Source organism: Oncorhynchus mykiss, chromosome 25 (genome assembly GCF_013265735.2).
Source record: "Oncorhynchus mykiss isolate Arlee chromosome 25, USDA_OmykA_1.1, whole genome shotgun sequence".
Taxonomy (NCBI): Eukaryota; Metazoa; Chordata; class Actinopteri; order Salmoniformes; family Salmonidae; genus Oncorhynchus; species Oncorhynchus mykiss.
In genome coordinates, this window is record NC_048589.1 from 11,079,532 (window position 1) to 11,094,005 (window position 14,474).

Genomic DNA, 14,474 nt, shown 5'->3' on the forward strand with positions numbered 1-14,474 from the left:
CCCGTCCTCTCCTCTCTCCTCTCTTCAAGATGTTCTTATGGTTACTGTTCAGAGAAACTGGAACAAAGAGCTTTGAAAGTCACCCAAATAGCCTGCACCCCACACACACCCAATCACACCACGGTGATGTAACAAGAAATGACAAGGTGACAATGAAGTGACAGACAGCGATGAGGCGTGAGTGATGTGTCACGATGATCCGTTTTGACTGGTCTGTGTCATTGCTCCTCAACCCCGTCGCAGAGGTCCACCAGACAGCGCACACTTTTTGTTCAAGCCCTGCACGAACACGCTGATGACCTCATCACAAAGCCCTTGATTAGCTAGATCAGTGTTTCGACTGTCAGGTGGTCCCCTAGTTGAAGGTTTGGGTAGCACTTCCGTCTGCCAATGCCTTCCTCTCTGCGTCTGGCCAGTGTTGACATTAGGCATCCGTGTTTACGTCTAAACAACACTTGGATGCTCTTACGTCTCTGTTTGGTCTTTTGTGAATCTATACACTCACACACTAATGCAGGCACACACACACACACACACACACACACACACACACACACACACACACACACACACACACACACACACACACACACACACACACACACACACACACACACACACACACACACACACACACACACACACACACACACACACACACACACACACAGACTTAATGATAGGGTGTGTGTATCATTACACCTCTCCTAAAACATCCATTACCAACCAACGAGGACTGTGGGAAATGTAATGGTCTGTGTTTCTATACCTGTGTTGATCTGTTCAGTGGTACTAACTCCACCTCCTCCTGGGTTCATTACACATAGTGTAGAGGCTCTCCCGCGGTGTTTCTAATGTTTCTGCTAACCCTTTCTAACCACGAACCTAATCATTTACACCAACCATTCAGTATATTATAATCAAAACATGGGCTTTCTTTCTTTGAAGCTCGATCATTTGACAAAACGGGGTACTTGTCCTTTTAGATACTTATGGACCCTCCATCTTGATGCTAGAATCCTTAGTTGCTACATCCATTTCCGGGTGTATAAATTAATAATATTTACAAATGTATTCTTGCAGAATATAACTTATGAGCGGAGCTCAACTGTCGTACCCCATCAGAACCCCAAACATAAGCTTGTTTTTACTCCACATTGTTTACATTTACGTTGTCTACAAACAAACACTATACAGCCTCAAAACATTTTAGGGAAGTACATCTCTCCTTTCATGAACGATTTGTTTATGCATCTAGAATGCATGGGCATCCGATACAGGAACGATACGTCTAAGTTTGAAATGATTCGGGTTTGATTAGAGCAACGAATTGATGGGATTCTGATGAACTGTTTTGTTGTTGTTGAATGAACACATTCATTTTCCATTTTAAATTAACATCTGCTGCTGAAGGGAGATCAGGAGCTGGGCCTCTGAGCTAGACCTGTCTGAAATTAAACTAGACCTGTCTGAAATTAAACTAGACCTGTCTGAAATTAAGATAGACCTGTCTGAAATTAAACTAGACATGTCTGAAATTAAACTAGACCTGTCTGAAATTAAACTAGACCTGTCTGAAATTAAGCTAGACCTGTCTGAAATTAAGATAGACCTGTCTGAAATTAAGCTAGACCTGTCTGAAATTAAGCTAGACCTGTCTGAAAATAAACTAGACCTGTCTGAAATTAAGATAGACCTGTCTGAAATTAAGCTAGAATTAAGCTAGACCTGTCTTCTCTAAACTGAGTGGCCCTCTGTTAGTGTGCGTGCGTATGTGTGTGTGTGTGTGTGTGTGTGTCAATGGTCTGTGTAGGCACCTGAGCTGAGCCATTGAGCAGACTGAACATCTATCACCCCTCTTACCAGATTAGGGGTGCGGAGAATGTATGTTATTTGTCCCCTCACTTTTTAAAATCTGAAATCACCCACTGATGAACTTGTCATTTTTGCACATTGAACATGTTTTGAACTAGTACTATGTCCATATTTATATTTATAAATTAGCATGGCATTTAGCCAATTAATATAATGCAGCTTTCGATTTTACCCCAGTCTCGAAAGCTAATGTTTTAGTCCTTCATGAAATTAACCTGTTCATGTAAACATGACTAAATACACTGACTGTTTAAAGCAAAACTTCCAAAACTATTTATTTTGGTGAACCTGAACAATCTAAATAAAAATCTGAATAATTGAAAACCCCAATCAGCAGTTAGATGTGAGTTGGGCCCCATTCCGGTAGGCTGTACAACTCCGGTAAAACCAGTGGTGTGTATTCATGTACGCCATGAATACAAATAAATATATAATAATAAAACATTTTTTTTTTTACATCTTTTGTCTCTCTGTGTTTCATCATTATCCTTCAAATCGCTAGAGGCTGAATCACAGGAGAAAGCAACCGAGCGAGGGAAACAGCGCCCCTCTGTTTCTCTACATGTAGGCCATCTCAAATCAAATCAAATCAAATGTATTTGTCACATACACATGGTTAGCAGATGTTAATGCGAGTGTAGCGAAATGCTTGTGCTCCTAGTTCCGACAATGCAGTAATAACCCAACGAGTAATCTAACCTAACAATTCCAAAACTACTACCTTTTACACACAAGTGTAAAGGGATAAAGAATATGTACATAAAGATATATGAATGAGTGATGGTACAGAACGGCATAGGCAAGATGCAGTAGATGGTATCGAGTACAGTATATACAGTGGGGCAAAAAATAATTTAGTCAGCCACCAATTGTGCAAGTTCTCCCACTTAAAAAGATGAGAGAGGCCTGTAATTTTCATCATATTTTTAAGTGGGAGAACTTGCACAATTGGTGGCTGACTAAATACTTTTTTGCCCCACTGTACATATTTGATGAGTATGTAAACAAAGTGGCATAGTTTAAAGTGGCTAGTGATACATGTATTACATAAAGATGCAGTAGATGATAGAGTACAAAAAATACATATACATATGAGATGAGTAATGTAGGGTATGTAAACATTATATTAAGTAGCATTGTATAAAGTGGCAAGTGATATATTTGACATCAATTCCCATTATTAAAGTGGCTGGAGTTGAGTCAGTGTGTTGGCAGCAGCCACTCAATGTTAGCGGTGGCTGTTTAACAGTCTGATGGCCTTGAAATAGAAGCTGTTTTTCAGTCTCTCGTTCCCTGCTTTGATGCACCTGTACTGGCCTCGCCTTCTGGATGATAGCGGGGTGAACAGGCAGTGGCTCGGGTGGTTGTTGTCCTTTATGATCTTTATGGCCTTCCTGTGACATCTGGTGGTGTAGGTGTCCTGGAGGGCAGGTAGTTTGCCCCCAGTGATGCACTGTGCAGACCTCACTACCCTCTGGAGAGCCTTACGGTTGTGGGCGGAGCAGTTGCCGTACCAGGCGGTGATATAGCCCGACAGGATGCTCTCGATTGTGCATATGTAGAAGTTTGTGAGTGCTTTTGGTGACAAGCCAAATTTCTTCAGCCTCCTGAGGTTGTCTGTGTGGGTGGACCAATTCAGTTTGTCCGTGATGTGTACGCCGAGGAACTTAAAACTTACTACCCTCTCCACTACGGTCCCATTGATGTGGATAGGGGGGTGCTCCCTCTGCTGTTTCCTGAAGTCCACAATCATCTCCTTTGTTTTGTTGACGTTGAGTGTGACTTCCGGCGCCAACAGAGATGGCCGCCTCGCTACTCGTTCCTAGGAAACTATGCAGTATTTAGTTTTTTTACGTGTTATTTCTTACATTGGTACCCCAGGTAATCTTAGGTTTCATTATATACAGTCGGGAAGAACTACTGAATATAAGAGCAACGTCAACTCAACATCAGCACGACCAGGAATATGACTTTCGCGAAGCGGATCCTGTGTTCTTCCTTCCACCTCAGGACAACTGAATGGATCCCAGCCTGCAACCCAAAACAACGACGTCGTAAAAGAGGCAAACGAAGCGGTCTTCTGGTCAGGCTCCGGAGACGGGCACATCGCGCACCACTCCCTAGCATACTACTCGCCAATGTCCAGTCACTTGACAACAAGGTTGATGAAATCCGAGCAAGAGTAGCATTCCAGAGAGACATCAGAGACTGTAAAGTTCTTTGCTTCACGGAAACATGGCTCACTCGAGAGACGCTAATGGAATCGGTGCAGCCAGCTGGTTTCTTCACGCATCGCGTCGACAGAAACAAACATCTTTCTGGTAAGAAGAGGGGCGGGGTGAGATCTTGCGTGGAGCCCCAGATCGAGGGAGATTATCAGTGGTCTTGTATGTCTTCCATTTTCTAATAATTGCTCCCACAGTTGATTTCTTCAAACCAAGCTGCTTACCTATTGTAGATTCAGTCTTCCCAGCCTGGTGCAGGTCTACAATTTTGTTTCTGGTGTCCTTTGACAGCTCTTTGGTCTTGGCCATAGTGGAGTTTGGAGTAAGACTGTTTGAGGTTGTGTACAGGTGTCTTTTATACTGATAACAAGTTCAAACAGGTGCCATGAATACAGGTAACGAGTGGAGGACAGAGGCGCCTCTTAAAGAAGAAGTTACAGGTCTGTGAGAGCCAGAAATCTTTCTTGTTTGTAGGTGACCAAATACTTATTTTCCACCATAATTTGCAAATAAATTCATTAAAAATCCTACAATGTGATTTTCTGTATTTTCTTTTCTCATTTTGTCTGTTATAGTTGAAGTGTACCTATGATGAAAATTACAGGACTCTCTCATCTTTTTAAGTGGGAGAACTCGCACAATTGGTGGCTGACTAAATACTTTTTTGCCCCACTGTATTCCCCCTCAAGCAGACACATCGATGGCCCTGAACCAACTTTATTTGACTCTTTGCAAACTGGAAACCACATATCCTGAGGCTGCATTCATTGTAGCTGGGGATTTTAACAAGGCTAATCTGAAAACAAGACTCCCTAAATTGTATCAGCATATCGATTGAGCAACCAGGGCTGGTAAAACCTTGGATCATTGCTATTCTAACTTCCGCGACGCATACAAGGCCCTCCCCCACCCTCCTTTCGGAAAAGCTGACCACGACTCCATTTTGTTGCTCCCTGCCTACAGACAGAAACTAAAACAAGAAGCTCCAGTGCTCAGGTCTGTTCAACGCTGGTCCGACCAATCCGAATCCACGCCTCAAGACTGCTTCGATCACGTGGATTGGGATATGTTCCGCATTGCTTCCAACAACAACATTGACGAATAAGCTGATTCGGTAAGCGAGTTCATTAGAAAGTGCATTGACGATGTCGTTCCCATAGCAACGATTAAAACATTCCCAAACCAGAAACCGTGGATTGATGGCAGCATTCGCGTGAAACTGAAAGTGCGAACCACTGCTTTGAACCAGGGCAAGGTAACCGTAAATATGACCGAATACAAACAGTGTAGCTATTCCCTCCGCAAGGCAATCAAACAAGCTAAGCGTCAGTATAGAGATAAAGTAGAGTCACAATTCAACGGCTCAGACACAAGAGGTATGTGGCAGGGTCTACAGACAATCACGGATTACAAAAAGAAAACCAGCCCCGTCACGAACCAGGATGTCTTGCTCCCAGGCAGACTAAATAACTTTTTTGCCCGCTTTGAGGACAATACAGTGCCACTGACACGGCCCACAACCAAAACCTGCGGACTCTCCTTCACTGCAGCCGACGTGAGTAAAACATTTAAACGTGTTAACCCTCGCAAGGCTGCAGGCCCAGACGCATCCCCAGCCGCGCCCTCAGAGCATGCGCAGACCAGCTGGCTGGTGTGTTTACGGACATATTCAATCAATCCTTATCCCGGTCTGCTGTTCCCACATGCTTCAAGAGGGCCACCATTGTCCCTGTTCCCAAGAAAGCTAAGGTAACTGAGCTAAACGACTACCGCCCCGTAGCACTCACTTCCGTCATCATGAAGTGCTTTGAGAGACTAGTCAAGGACCATATCACCTCCACCCTACCTGACACCCTAGACCCACTACAATTTGCTTACCGCCCAAATAGGTCCACAGATGAGGCAATCTCAACCACACTGCCCTAACCCATCTGGACAAGAGGATCTATCTGATGCTGTCTGGTCCAAACGAGTATGACATTGTTGCCGTCCGTAGCATTGAAGGCAAGGGAAGCCAGTTTGGATTTGGCGTCACTCCTATCAAATCCCATTGAGAGCATACGTCATTGACAGAAAAAACATAAATTGTTGCATCTCGTTGTGTTGTTGTCCTCCGGTGACTAGCTGGCTAAAATAGCCCCTTTCCTAAATTGGCAATGGATGGAGATAGGGATTTGGAATCATGGTTTTACTTAATTCTCTGTACTGGCCAATGATTATAACGGTGATTCTGATCCAACCATTCATTCATACATTGTTGTGCCCCTGGCCTGAGAGGATGGAAGTTCAACATGTAGCTAGGAGTAGAAGGCTAATGTTAACTAACTAACGTTGCCCATGAATGGAAGTTAGGCTAGCGAGCAAGCATTTTAGCCAGGTAGACTAGGACAACAAAAACTAAAAGTGTGTACTGTATGACAGTGTGTCATCAACATGAAAGAGAGGAGGATGGCATTGGCATTTCTCTACAAGTAAGTTGAGTCAACAGGTTTTTCCTACTTGCACGAAACGCGCGCACAAACACACACACACACGCACACACGCACGCGCACAAATCAGAACCATGGACAGCCACATCATATTTGGCTTACGTTGATTGGACTAAATTGTTATTGGTATCTTTTAGTTGTCACTCTATTAGACTAAGCAGAGGTGATTTGATGATGTTGAAATGGTGCTGGAATGGTGCTGGAATGGTGGAGGCATCTCCTGTTTTCTTTGCGACTTGCGTTAATTCTCTGTGGTTCTAAATCAATAGTTGTTTAGGGGTCCAAAAATGTGGGAAACATTAAATTGCTCGACCATGCTGCAGGTCATGCAACAGACTGTTACTGTACATGCAATATGTTTAGTTAACTCCACCAGAGAGAGGTTGCTATCTGGTTTTGTGATAAAACATAAAGTTGTGGTTCAATTTATTCTACCACTATCTTAATGTCTTGGCCTTTAGGCCTAACAAAGGCATCTGAATTAACAGGTTATAGAGCAAACAACGCAATTATCACAACACATAGGTTGTAATATGGATTTTTTGGGGGCGGGGGCTTGGCCTCCCCTGTTATTTAACCCACGCACCGCTACTGGGTAAAACACCATTTTCTACAGCGCATTTGGGAACAATTACCCAGCAAATTACATTGTCACTCAACAAGTAAAGCCTATGATTTGACATTGGGAATGCCATTTTACAAGCATCTGAATGCTGAAGGTGCAATATTTACGAATAGCCTATCAGAACAGGCCTCTCGTTTGCACACACAGCTGTGCTTCCCGCACTTTGGGCATCAGTGACTCATACAGTGCACTAAGAAAGTGTTCAGACCCCTTGACTTTTTCCACATTTTGTTACATTTCAACCTTATTGTCACGCCCCGACCTTAGAGAGCCTTTTTATTCTCTATTTTGGTTAGGTCAGGGTGTGACTAGGGTGGGTATTCTAATTTTGTTATTTCTAACAATCTTTGTCCCCATGTGCATTTGCAAACCGTAGTCTGGCTTTTTTATGGCCGTTTTGGAGCAGTGGCTTCTTCCTTGCTGAGCGGCCTTTCAGGTTATGTCGATATAGGACTCGTTTTACTGTGGATATAGATACTTGTGTACCTGGAAATTGCTCCCAAGGATGAACCAGACTTGTGGAGGTCTACAATTGTTTTTCTGAAGTCTTGGCTGATTTATTTAGATTTTTCCATGATGTTAAGCAAAGAGGTACTGAGTTTGAAGGTAGTCCTTGAAATACATCCACAGGTACACCTCCAATTGACTCAAATGATGTCAATTAGCCTATCAGAAGCTTCTAAAGCCATGACACCATTTTCTGGAATTTTCCAAGCTGTTTAAAGGCACAGCCAACTTAGTGTATATAAACTTCTGACTCACTGAAATTGTGATACAGTGAATTATACGTGAAACAATCTGTCTGTAAAGAATTGTTGGAAAAATTACTTGTGTCATGCATAAAGTAGATGTCCTAACCGACTTGCCAAAACTAAATTTTGTTAACAAGAAATTTGTGGAGTGGTTGAAAAAAAGAGTTTTAATAACTCCAAACTAAGTGTATGTAAACTTCCGACTTCAACTGTATATAAAATAAATATTTCGGAAATATCAAATCAATTTTTATTTGTCACATGCGCCAAATACCTTACAGTGGAATACTTATGTTCACCAACAACCCCCTAACCAACAATGCTTTAAGAAGTTAAGAAAAAAATAAGTGTTAAGTAAAAAATAGATAAGAAGAAAATATAAAATAAAAGTAACAAATAATTAAAAAGCAGCAGTAAAATAACTAGTGAGGCTATATACAGGGTGTACCGGTACAGAGTCAATGTGGAGGCTATATACAGAGTGTACCGGTACAGAGTCAATGTGGAGGCTATATACAGGGTGATACGGTACAGAGTCAATGTGGAGGCTATATACAGGGTGTTACGGTACAGAGTCAATGTGGAGGCTATATACAGAGTGTACCGGTACAGAGTCAATGTGGAGGCTATATACAGGGTGATACGGTACAGAGTCAATGTGGAGGCTATATACAGGGTGATACGGTACAGAGTCAATGTGGAGGCTATATACAGAGTGTACCGGTACAGAGTCAATGTGGAGGCTATATACAGGGTGTTACGGTACAGAGTCAATGTGGAGGCTATATACAGGGTGTTACGGTACAGAGTCAATGTGGAGGCTATATACAGGGTGTTACGGTACAGAGTTAATGTGGGGGCTATATACAGGGGGTACCACCGGTACAGAGTCAGTGTGGGGCTATATACAGGGTGTTACGGTACAGAGTCAATGTGGGGGCTATATACAGGGGGTACCGGTACAGAGTCAGTGTGGGGCTATTTACAGGGTGTTACTGTACAGAGTCAATGTGGAGGCTATATACAAGGGGTACTGGTACAGAGTCAATGAGGAGGCTATATAAAGGGTGTACCGGTACAGAGTCAATATGCAGGCTATATACAGGGTGTTACGGTACAGAGTCAATGTGGAGGCTATATACAGAGTGTACCGGTACAGAGTCAATGTGGAGGCTATATACAGAGTGTACCGGTACAGAGTCAATGTGGAGGCTATATACAGGGGGTACCGGTACAGAGTCAATGTGGAGGCTATATACAGGGGGTACCGGTACAGAGTCAATATGGAGGCTATATACAGGGTGTTATGGTACAGAGTCAATGTGGAGGCTATATACAGAGTGTACCGGTACAGAGTCAATATGGAGGCTATATACAGAGTGTACCGGTACAGAGTCAATGTGGAGGCTATATACAGGGGTACCGGTACAGAGTCAATGTGGAGGCTATATACAGAGTGTACCGGTACAGAGTCAATGTGGAGGCTATATACAGGGGGTACCGGTACAGAGTCAATATGGAGGCTATATACAGAGGGTGTACCAGCACAGAGTCAATGTGGAGGCTATATACAGGGTGTTACGGTACAGAGTCAATATGGAGGCTATATACAGAGTGTACCGGTACAGAGTCAATGTGGAGGCTATATACAGGGGGTACCGGTACAGAGTCAATGTGGAGGCTATATACAGGGGTACCGGTACAGAGTCAATGTGGAGGCTATATACAGGGGGTACCGGTACAGAGTCAAAGTGGAGGCTATATACAGGGGGTACCGGTACAGAGTCAATATGGAGGCTATATACAGAGGGTGTACCAGCACAGAGTCAATGTGGAGGCTATATACAGGGTGTTACGGTACAGAGTCAATGTGGAGGCTATATACAGGGTGTTACGGTACAGAGTCAGTGTGGGGCTATATACAGGGTGTTACGGTACAGAGTCAATGTGGAGGCTATATACAGGGGGTACCGGTACAGAGTCAATGTGGAGGCTATATACAGGGTGTACCGGTACAGAGTCAATATGGAGGCTATATACAGGGGGTACCGGTACAGAGTCAATGTGGAGGCTATATACAGGGTGTACCGGTACAGAGTCAATGTGGAGGCTATATTCCGGGGGTACCGGTACAGAGTCAATGTGGAGGCTATATACAGGGTGTACCTGTAGAGAGTCAATGTGGAGGCTATATACAGGGTGTACAGGTACAGAGTCAATGTGTGGGGGAACCAGTTAGTTGAGTTAATTGAGGTAATATGTACATGTAGGTAGAGTTGACTACGCATAGATTATAAACAGAGAGTAGCAGCAGAGTAAAAGAGGGGCCTGTAAAGCCCTTTGATTAGCTGTTCAGGAGTGTTATGACTTGGGGATAGAAGCTGTTAAGAAGCCTTTTGGACCTCGACTTGGCGCTCCAGTACCGCTTGCTGTGCAGTAGCAGAGAGAACAGTCTATGACTAGGGTGGCTGGAGTCTCTGACAATCTTTTGGGCCTTCCTCTGACACCGCCTGATATAGAGATCCTGGGTGGCAGGAAGCTTGGCCATAGTAATGTACTGGGCCGTACGGACTACCCTCTGTAGTGCCTTGCGGTCGGAGGCCGAGCAGATGCCATACCAGGCAGTGATGCAACCAGTCAGGATGCTCTCGATGGTGTAGGTGCAGAAACATTTGAGGATCTGAGGACCCATGCCAAATCGTTTCAGTCTCCTGAGGGGGAATAGGCTTTGTCGTGCCTTCTTCACAACTGTCTTAGTGTGTTTGGACCATGACAGTTTGTTGGTGATGTGGACACCAAGGAACTTGAAGCTCTCAACCCACTACAGCCCTGTCAATGAGAATGGAGGTGTGCAGTTACATGCATATAAGTTCAATAGGCTACTGAACTAAAAGGGAGGATGCATCAATTCAGTCACAACAGATACGTATTTTCTGAATAAAACAATAGGAGTAAAAAACATTAGTGAACCTGCGATTTGGAATGTTTTGATTGGTTTTCTGATCAATGCATGCTTAATTTTAGATTGGTTTGGGCTCATATGTACTCATACCTTAAACATTTGCACAGGGAATCGTTCCATCCCTAATACATTTGATATCATGGATGGTCAGTCCTCGCATCCATGGAGCCGTCTATGAATTTCAGAGTGGTTACATTTCTCCAGCCCCATCCCTTAGTTGTTTTTTTTTTAGCAAAATAGGGGCAGGGAGTTCGCTTTGTTATTGTTTCAATTAGGGATTCTAGCTTTAAATGAGATAATACATGTATTGTCAACAGCACTTGACACAGATAATTAGTCAGTGTGTGGTGTCAGCTATCGCTTGACTGCAGCAGTTCATTACTCTGCTTTCTATGAAGCGCTCCTTATCTTGTATCATATTCAGTGTGTGTGTGTGTGTGTGTGTGTGTGTGTGTGTGTGTCAGTAAGCCCGTGGCATTGTTCTATGTAAAGGCATGTGATGAATATCAATGAAAAATCTAACAGCGCAACTTCTTTTCAAATGGATATTCTGCATTAGCATATTAACTGGATTAATTAGCTAAACTTGATCAAACATGCTAATAATGACTGCATAGTACAGCCTATGTCCGATTATCTGTTGCAACGCAGTGCTGTAGAAACAATAGATCTGGTGTGTATGTGTGTGTGGGTGTGTGTGCCAACCTTCTCAAGATCAAGACTGATTCAATACTTTTTTGGTTTGCTAACTTTATCAGACCTCATAAGCAAACACAAAACACACCGGGGCACCCCAAAAATCTGAGGGGGCACAAAGTACATGTGGTTGGCTGAGAGGTGGTGTTTATTTTTCTCCATATCTAAGCATACCTTTTGACCTGCCTGTATCCTCCTGACTGGTTGTTCTTTTTTCTTTTTTTAAATAAACTAAATATGCATCTCTGGTAAAATCTGGATAAAAGATTTAAAGGAATGTGAATTTTATTCAGTATAATCAGTAAATGCTGGCTTTTCTAAAGCCTACCAACAGGCTAAGATAAGTTATTTATACAAGCTAGCTACTACTCTATCTCCCTCACTAGCTTTAAGCACCAACTGTCAGAGCAGCTCACAGATTACTGCACCTGTACATAGCCCACCTATAATTTAGCCCAAACAACTACCTCTTTCCCTACTGTATTGAATTAATTTATTTATTTTGCTCCTTCGCACCCCATTATTTTTATTTCTACTTTGCACATTCTTCCACTGCAAATCTACCATTCCAGTGTTTTACTTGCTATATTGTATTTACTTTGCCACCATGACCTTTTTTGCCTTTACCTCCCTTCTCACCTCATTTGCTCGCATCGTAAATAGACTTGTTTATACTGTATTATTGACTGTATGTTTGTTTTACTCTATGTGTAACTCTGTGTCGTTGTATCTGTCGAACTGCTTTGCTTTATCTTGGCCAGGTCGCAATTGTAAATGAGAACTTGTTCTGAACTTGCCTAGCTGGTTAAATAAAGGTGAAATAAAATAAATAAAAAACTGAATTGATAGCCCGAAATGGCTTCTTGGTAGCAAGTTTAGCTAGCTGGGCAAGCTAAACCTCATAAAATGAGTTTGTGGCAAGTAATATTACAGAGAAATATATATATATAGTGCCTCCGTAAAGTATTCAAACCCCTCCACTTTTTCCACATTTTTGTTACAGCCTTATTTTCCTCCCCAATCTACACACAATTCCACATAATGACAAAGCAAAAACAGTTTTTTAGAAATTGTTGCTCCTTTATAAAAAAAATGTCAAACTGAAATATGACATTTACAAAAGTATTCAGACCCTTTACTCAGTACTAATGTCGAAGCACCTTTGGCAGCTATTACAGCCTTGAGTCTTCTTGGGTATGACACTACAAACTAGGCACACCTGTATGTGGGGATTAGAGATTAGAGATGTTTGAAAGCGTTCAAGTCCGGGCTCTGGCTGGGCCAATCAAGGACATTCAGAGACTTCTCCCGAAGCCACTGCTGCGTAGTCTTGGCTGTGTGCTTAGGGTTATTGTCCTTTTGGAAGTTGAACCTTCGCCCCAAGTCTGGTTCATCCTTGGGAGCAATTTCCAAATGCCTGAAGGTACCATGTTCGTCTGTACAAACAATAGTACTCAAGTATAAACACCATGGGACCATGCAGCCGTCAAACCGCCCAGGAAGGAGATGCGTTCTGTCTCCTAGAGATGAATGTTCTTTGGTGTGAAAAGTGCAAATCAATCCCAGAACAGCAAAGTGAAGATGCTGGAGGAAATAGGTACAAAAGTATCTATATCCACAGTAAAACGAGTCCTATATCGACATAACCTGAAAGGCCGCTCAGCAAGGAAGAAGCCACTGCTCCAAAACCGCCATAAAAAAGCCAGCTTGTCAAGACCAAGTTATTGTAGAAAGTAACAGTAACATAGTAACATTGTAGCAGTAACATGCCAGCACATTACAGGGAATACTAGATTAAACAGGACCTAGATAATAAACGGACGGACGGACGGACGGACGGACGGACGGACGGACGGACGGACGGACGGACGGACGGACGGACGGACGGACGGACGGACGGACGGACAGACAGACAGACAGACAGACAGACAGACAGACAGACAGACAGACAGACAGACAGACAGACAGACAGACAGACAGACAGACAGACAGACAGACAGACAGACAGACACAGGTGTTAGCAGTGTAGGAAGGCCTGGCTAAGCCGTGCTAAACCCTCTCAGACCATCTGACAAGCTGCCTTAGACAGATATACAACCAGGGTTAGAGACTACCTGCAGAACCCTCTGTGTGTGTGTGTGTATACGCAGTGTGTGTATGCAGTGTGTGTCTGTGATCTGTGTGTATGTGTACGCGATGTGTGTGTTTGTGGTGTATGCACGCAGTGTGTGTTTGTGTGTGTGTGTGTAGTCAGTATAACATGACGCGTTGCGACAGCCCTGATCCCTCATATTCATCAGACCTGAACAGTGGGATTAGCCTGAACCACGCTTCAGAATACCACTATGCTGTCCTGTGTGTGTGTGTGTGTGTGTGTGTGTGTGTGTGTGTGTGTGTGTGTAACTGCTTTAGAAAACCACTCCTCTCCTCCACTCAAACATAAGCCACGCCCAAGTCAGCATATTCTACAGTGCACGCATCCATGTGAGCACACTAGGGCTGTGCCCGACTAAAAAAAATATTGGTCGATAGAAAGTCGTCTGTTCTTTCGACCAATTGATTGCTCGAAAATGTTTAAACATGTATTTTTTCCATTTATAGACACACCCTATGTGTTTTAATAAAATCATTTATGTTCATTTAGCATGTCTGATGCTTTAAGCTTATGGTTTGATGCCTCAAGAGGGCGCCAGAGATTTAGATAACCAGAATATTTTTTTTTTAACCTGACCCAACTATTGTCCTCCCGCTCTCCTGCTGGCTTTCACAGATTCTGCCATTACTCTCCTGAAGTTGATGGTAATCTGCATGCCAGTTATGGTTTTTACACGCACATTTTCGTGAAAGAGT

General features: G+C 43.1%; 1 protein-coding gene across 1 annotated transcript in view; it reads right to left on the reverse strand.

Annotated features, from left to right (window-relative positions):
- The window catches only part of smyd3 (SET and MYND domain containing 3), a 193,234-nt gene that overhangs the window by 57,807 nt on the left and 120,953 nt on the right, over window positions 1-14,474 (reverse strand). The gene's annotated exons all lie outside the window — the stretch shown is intronic.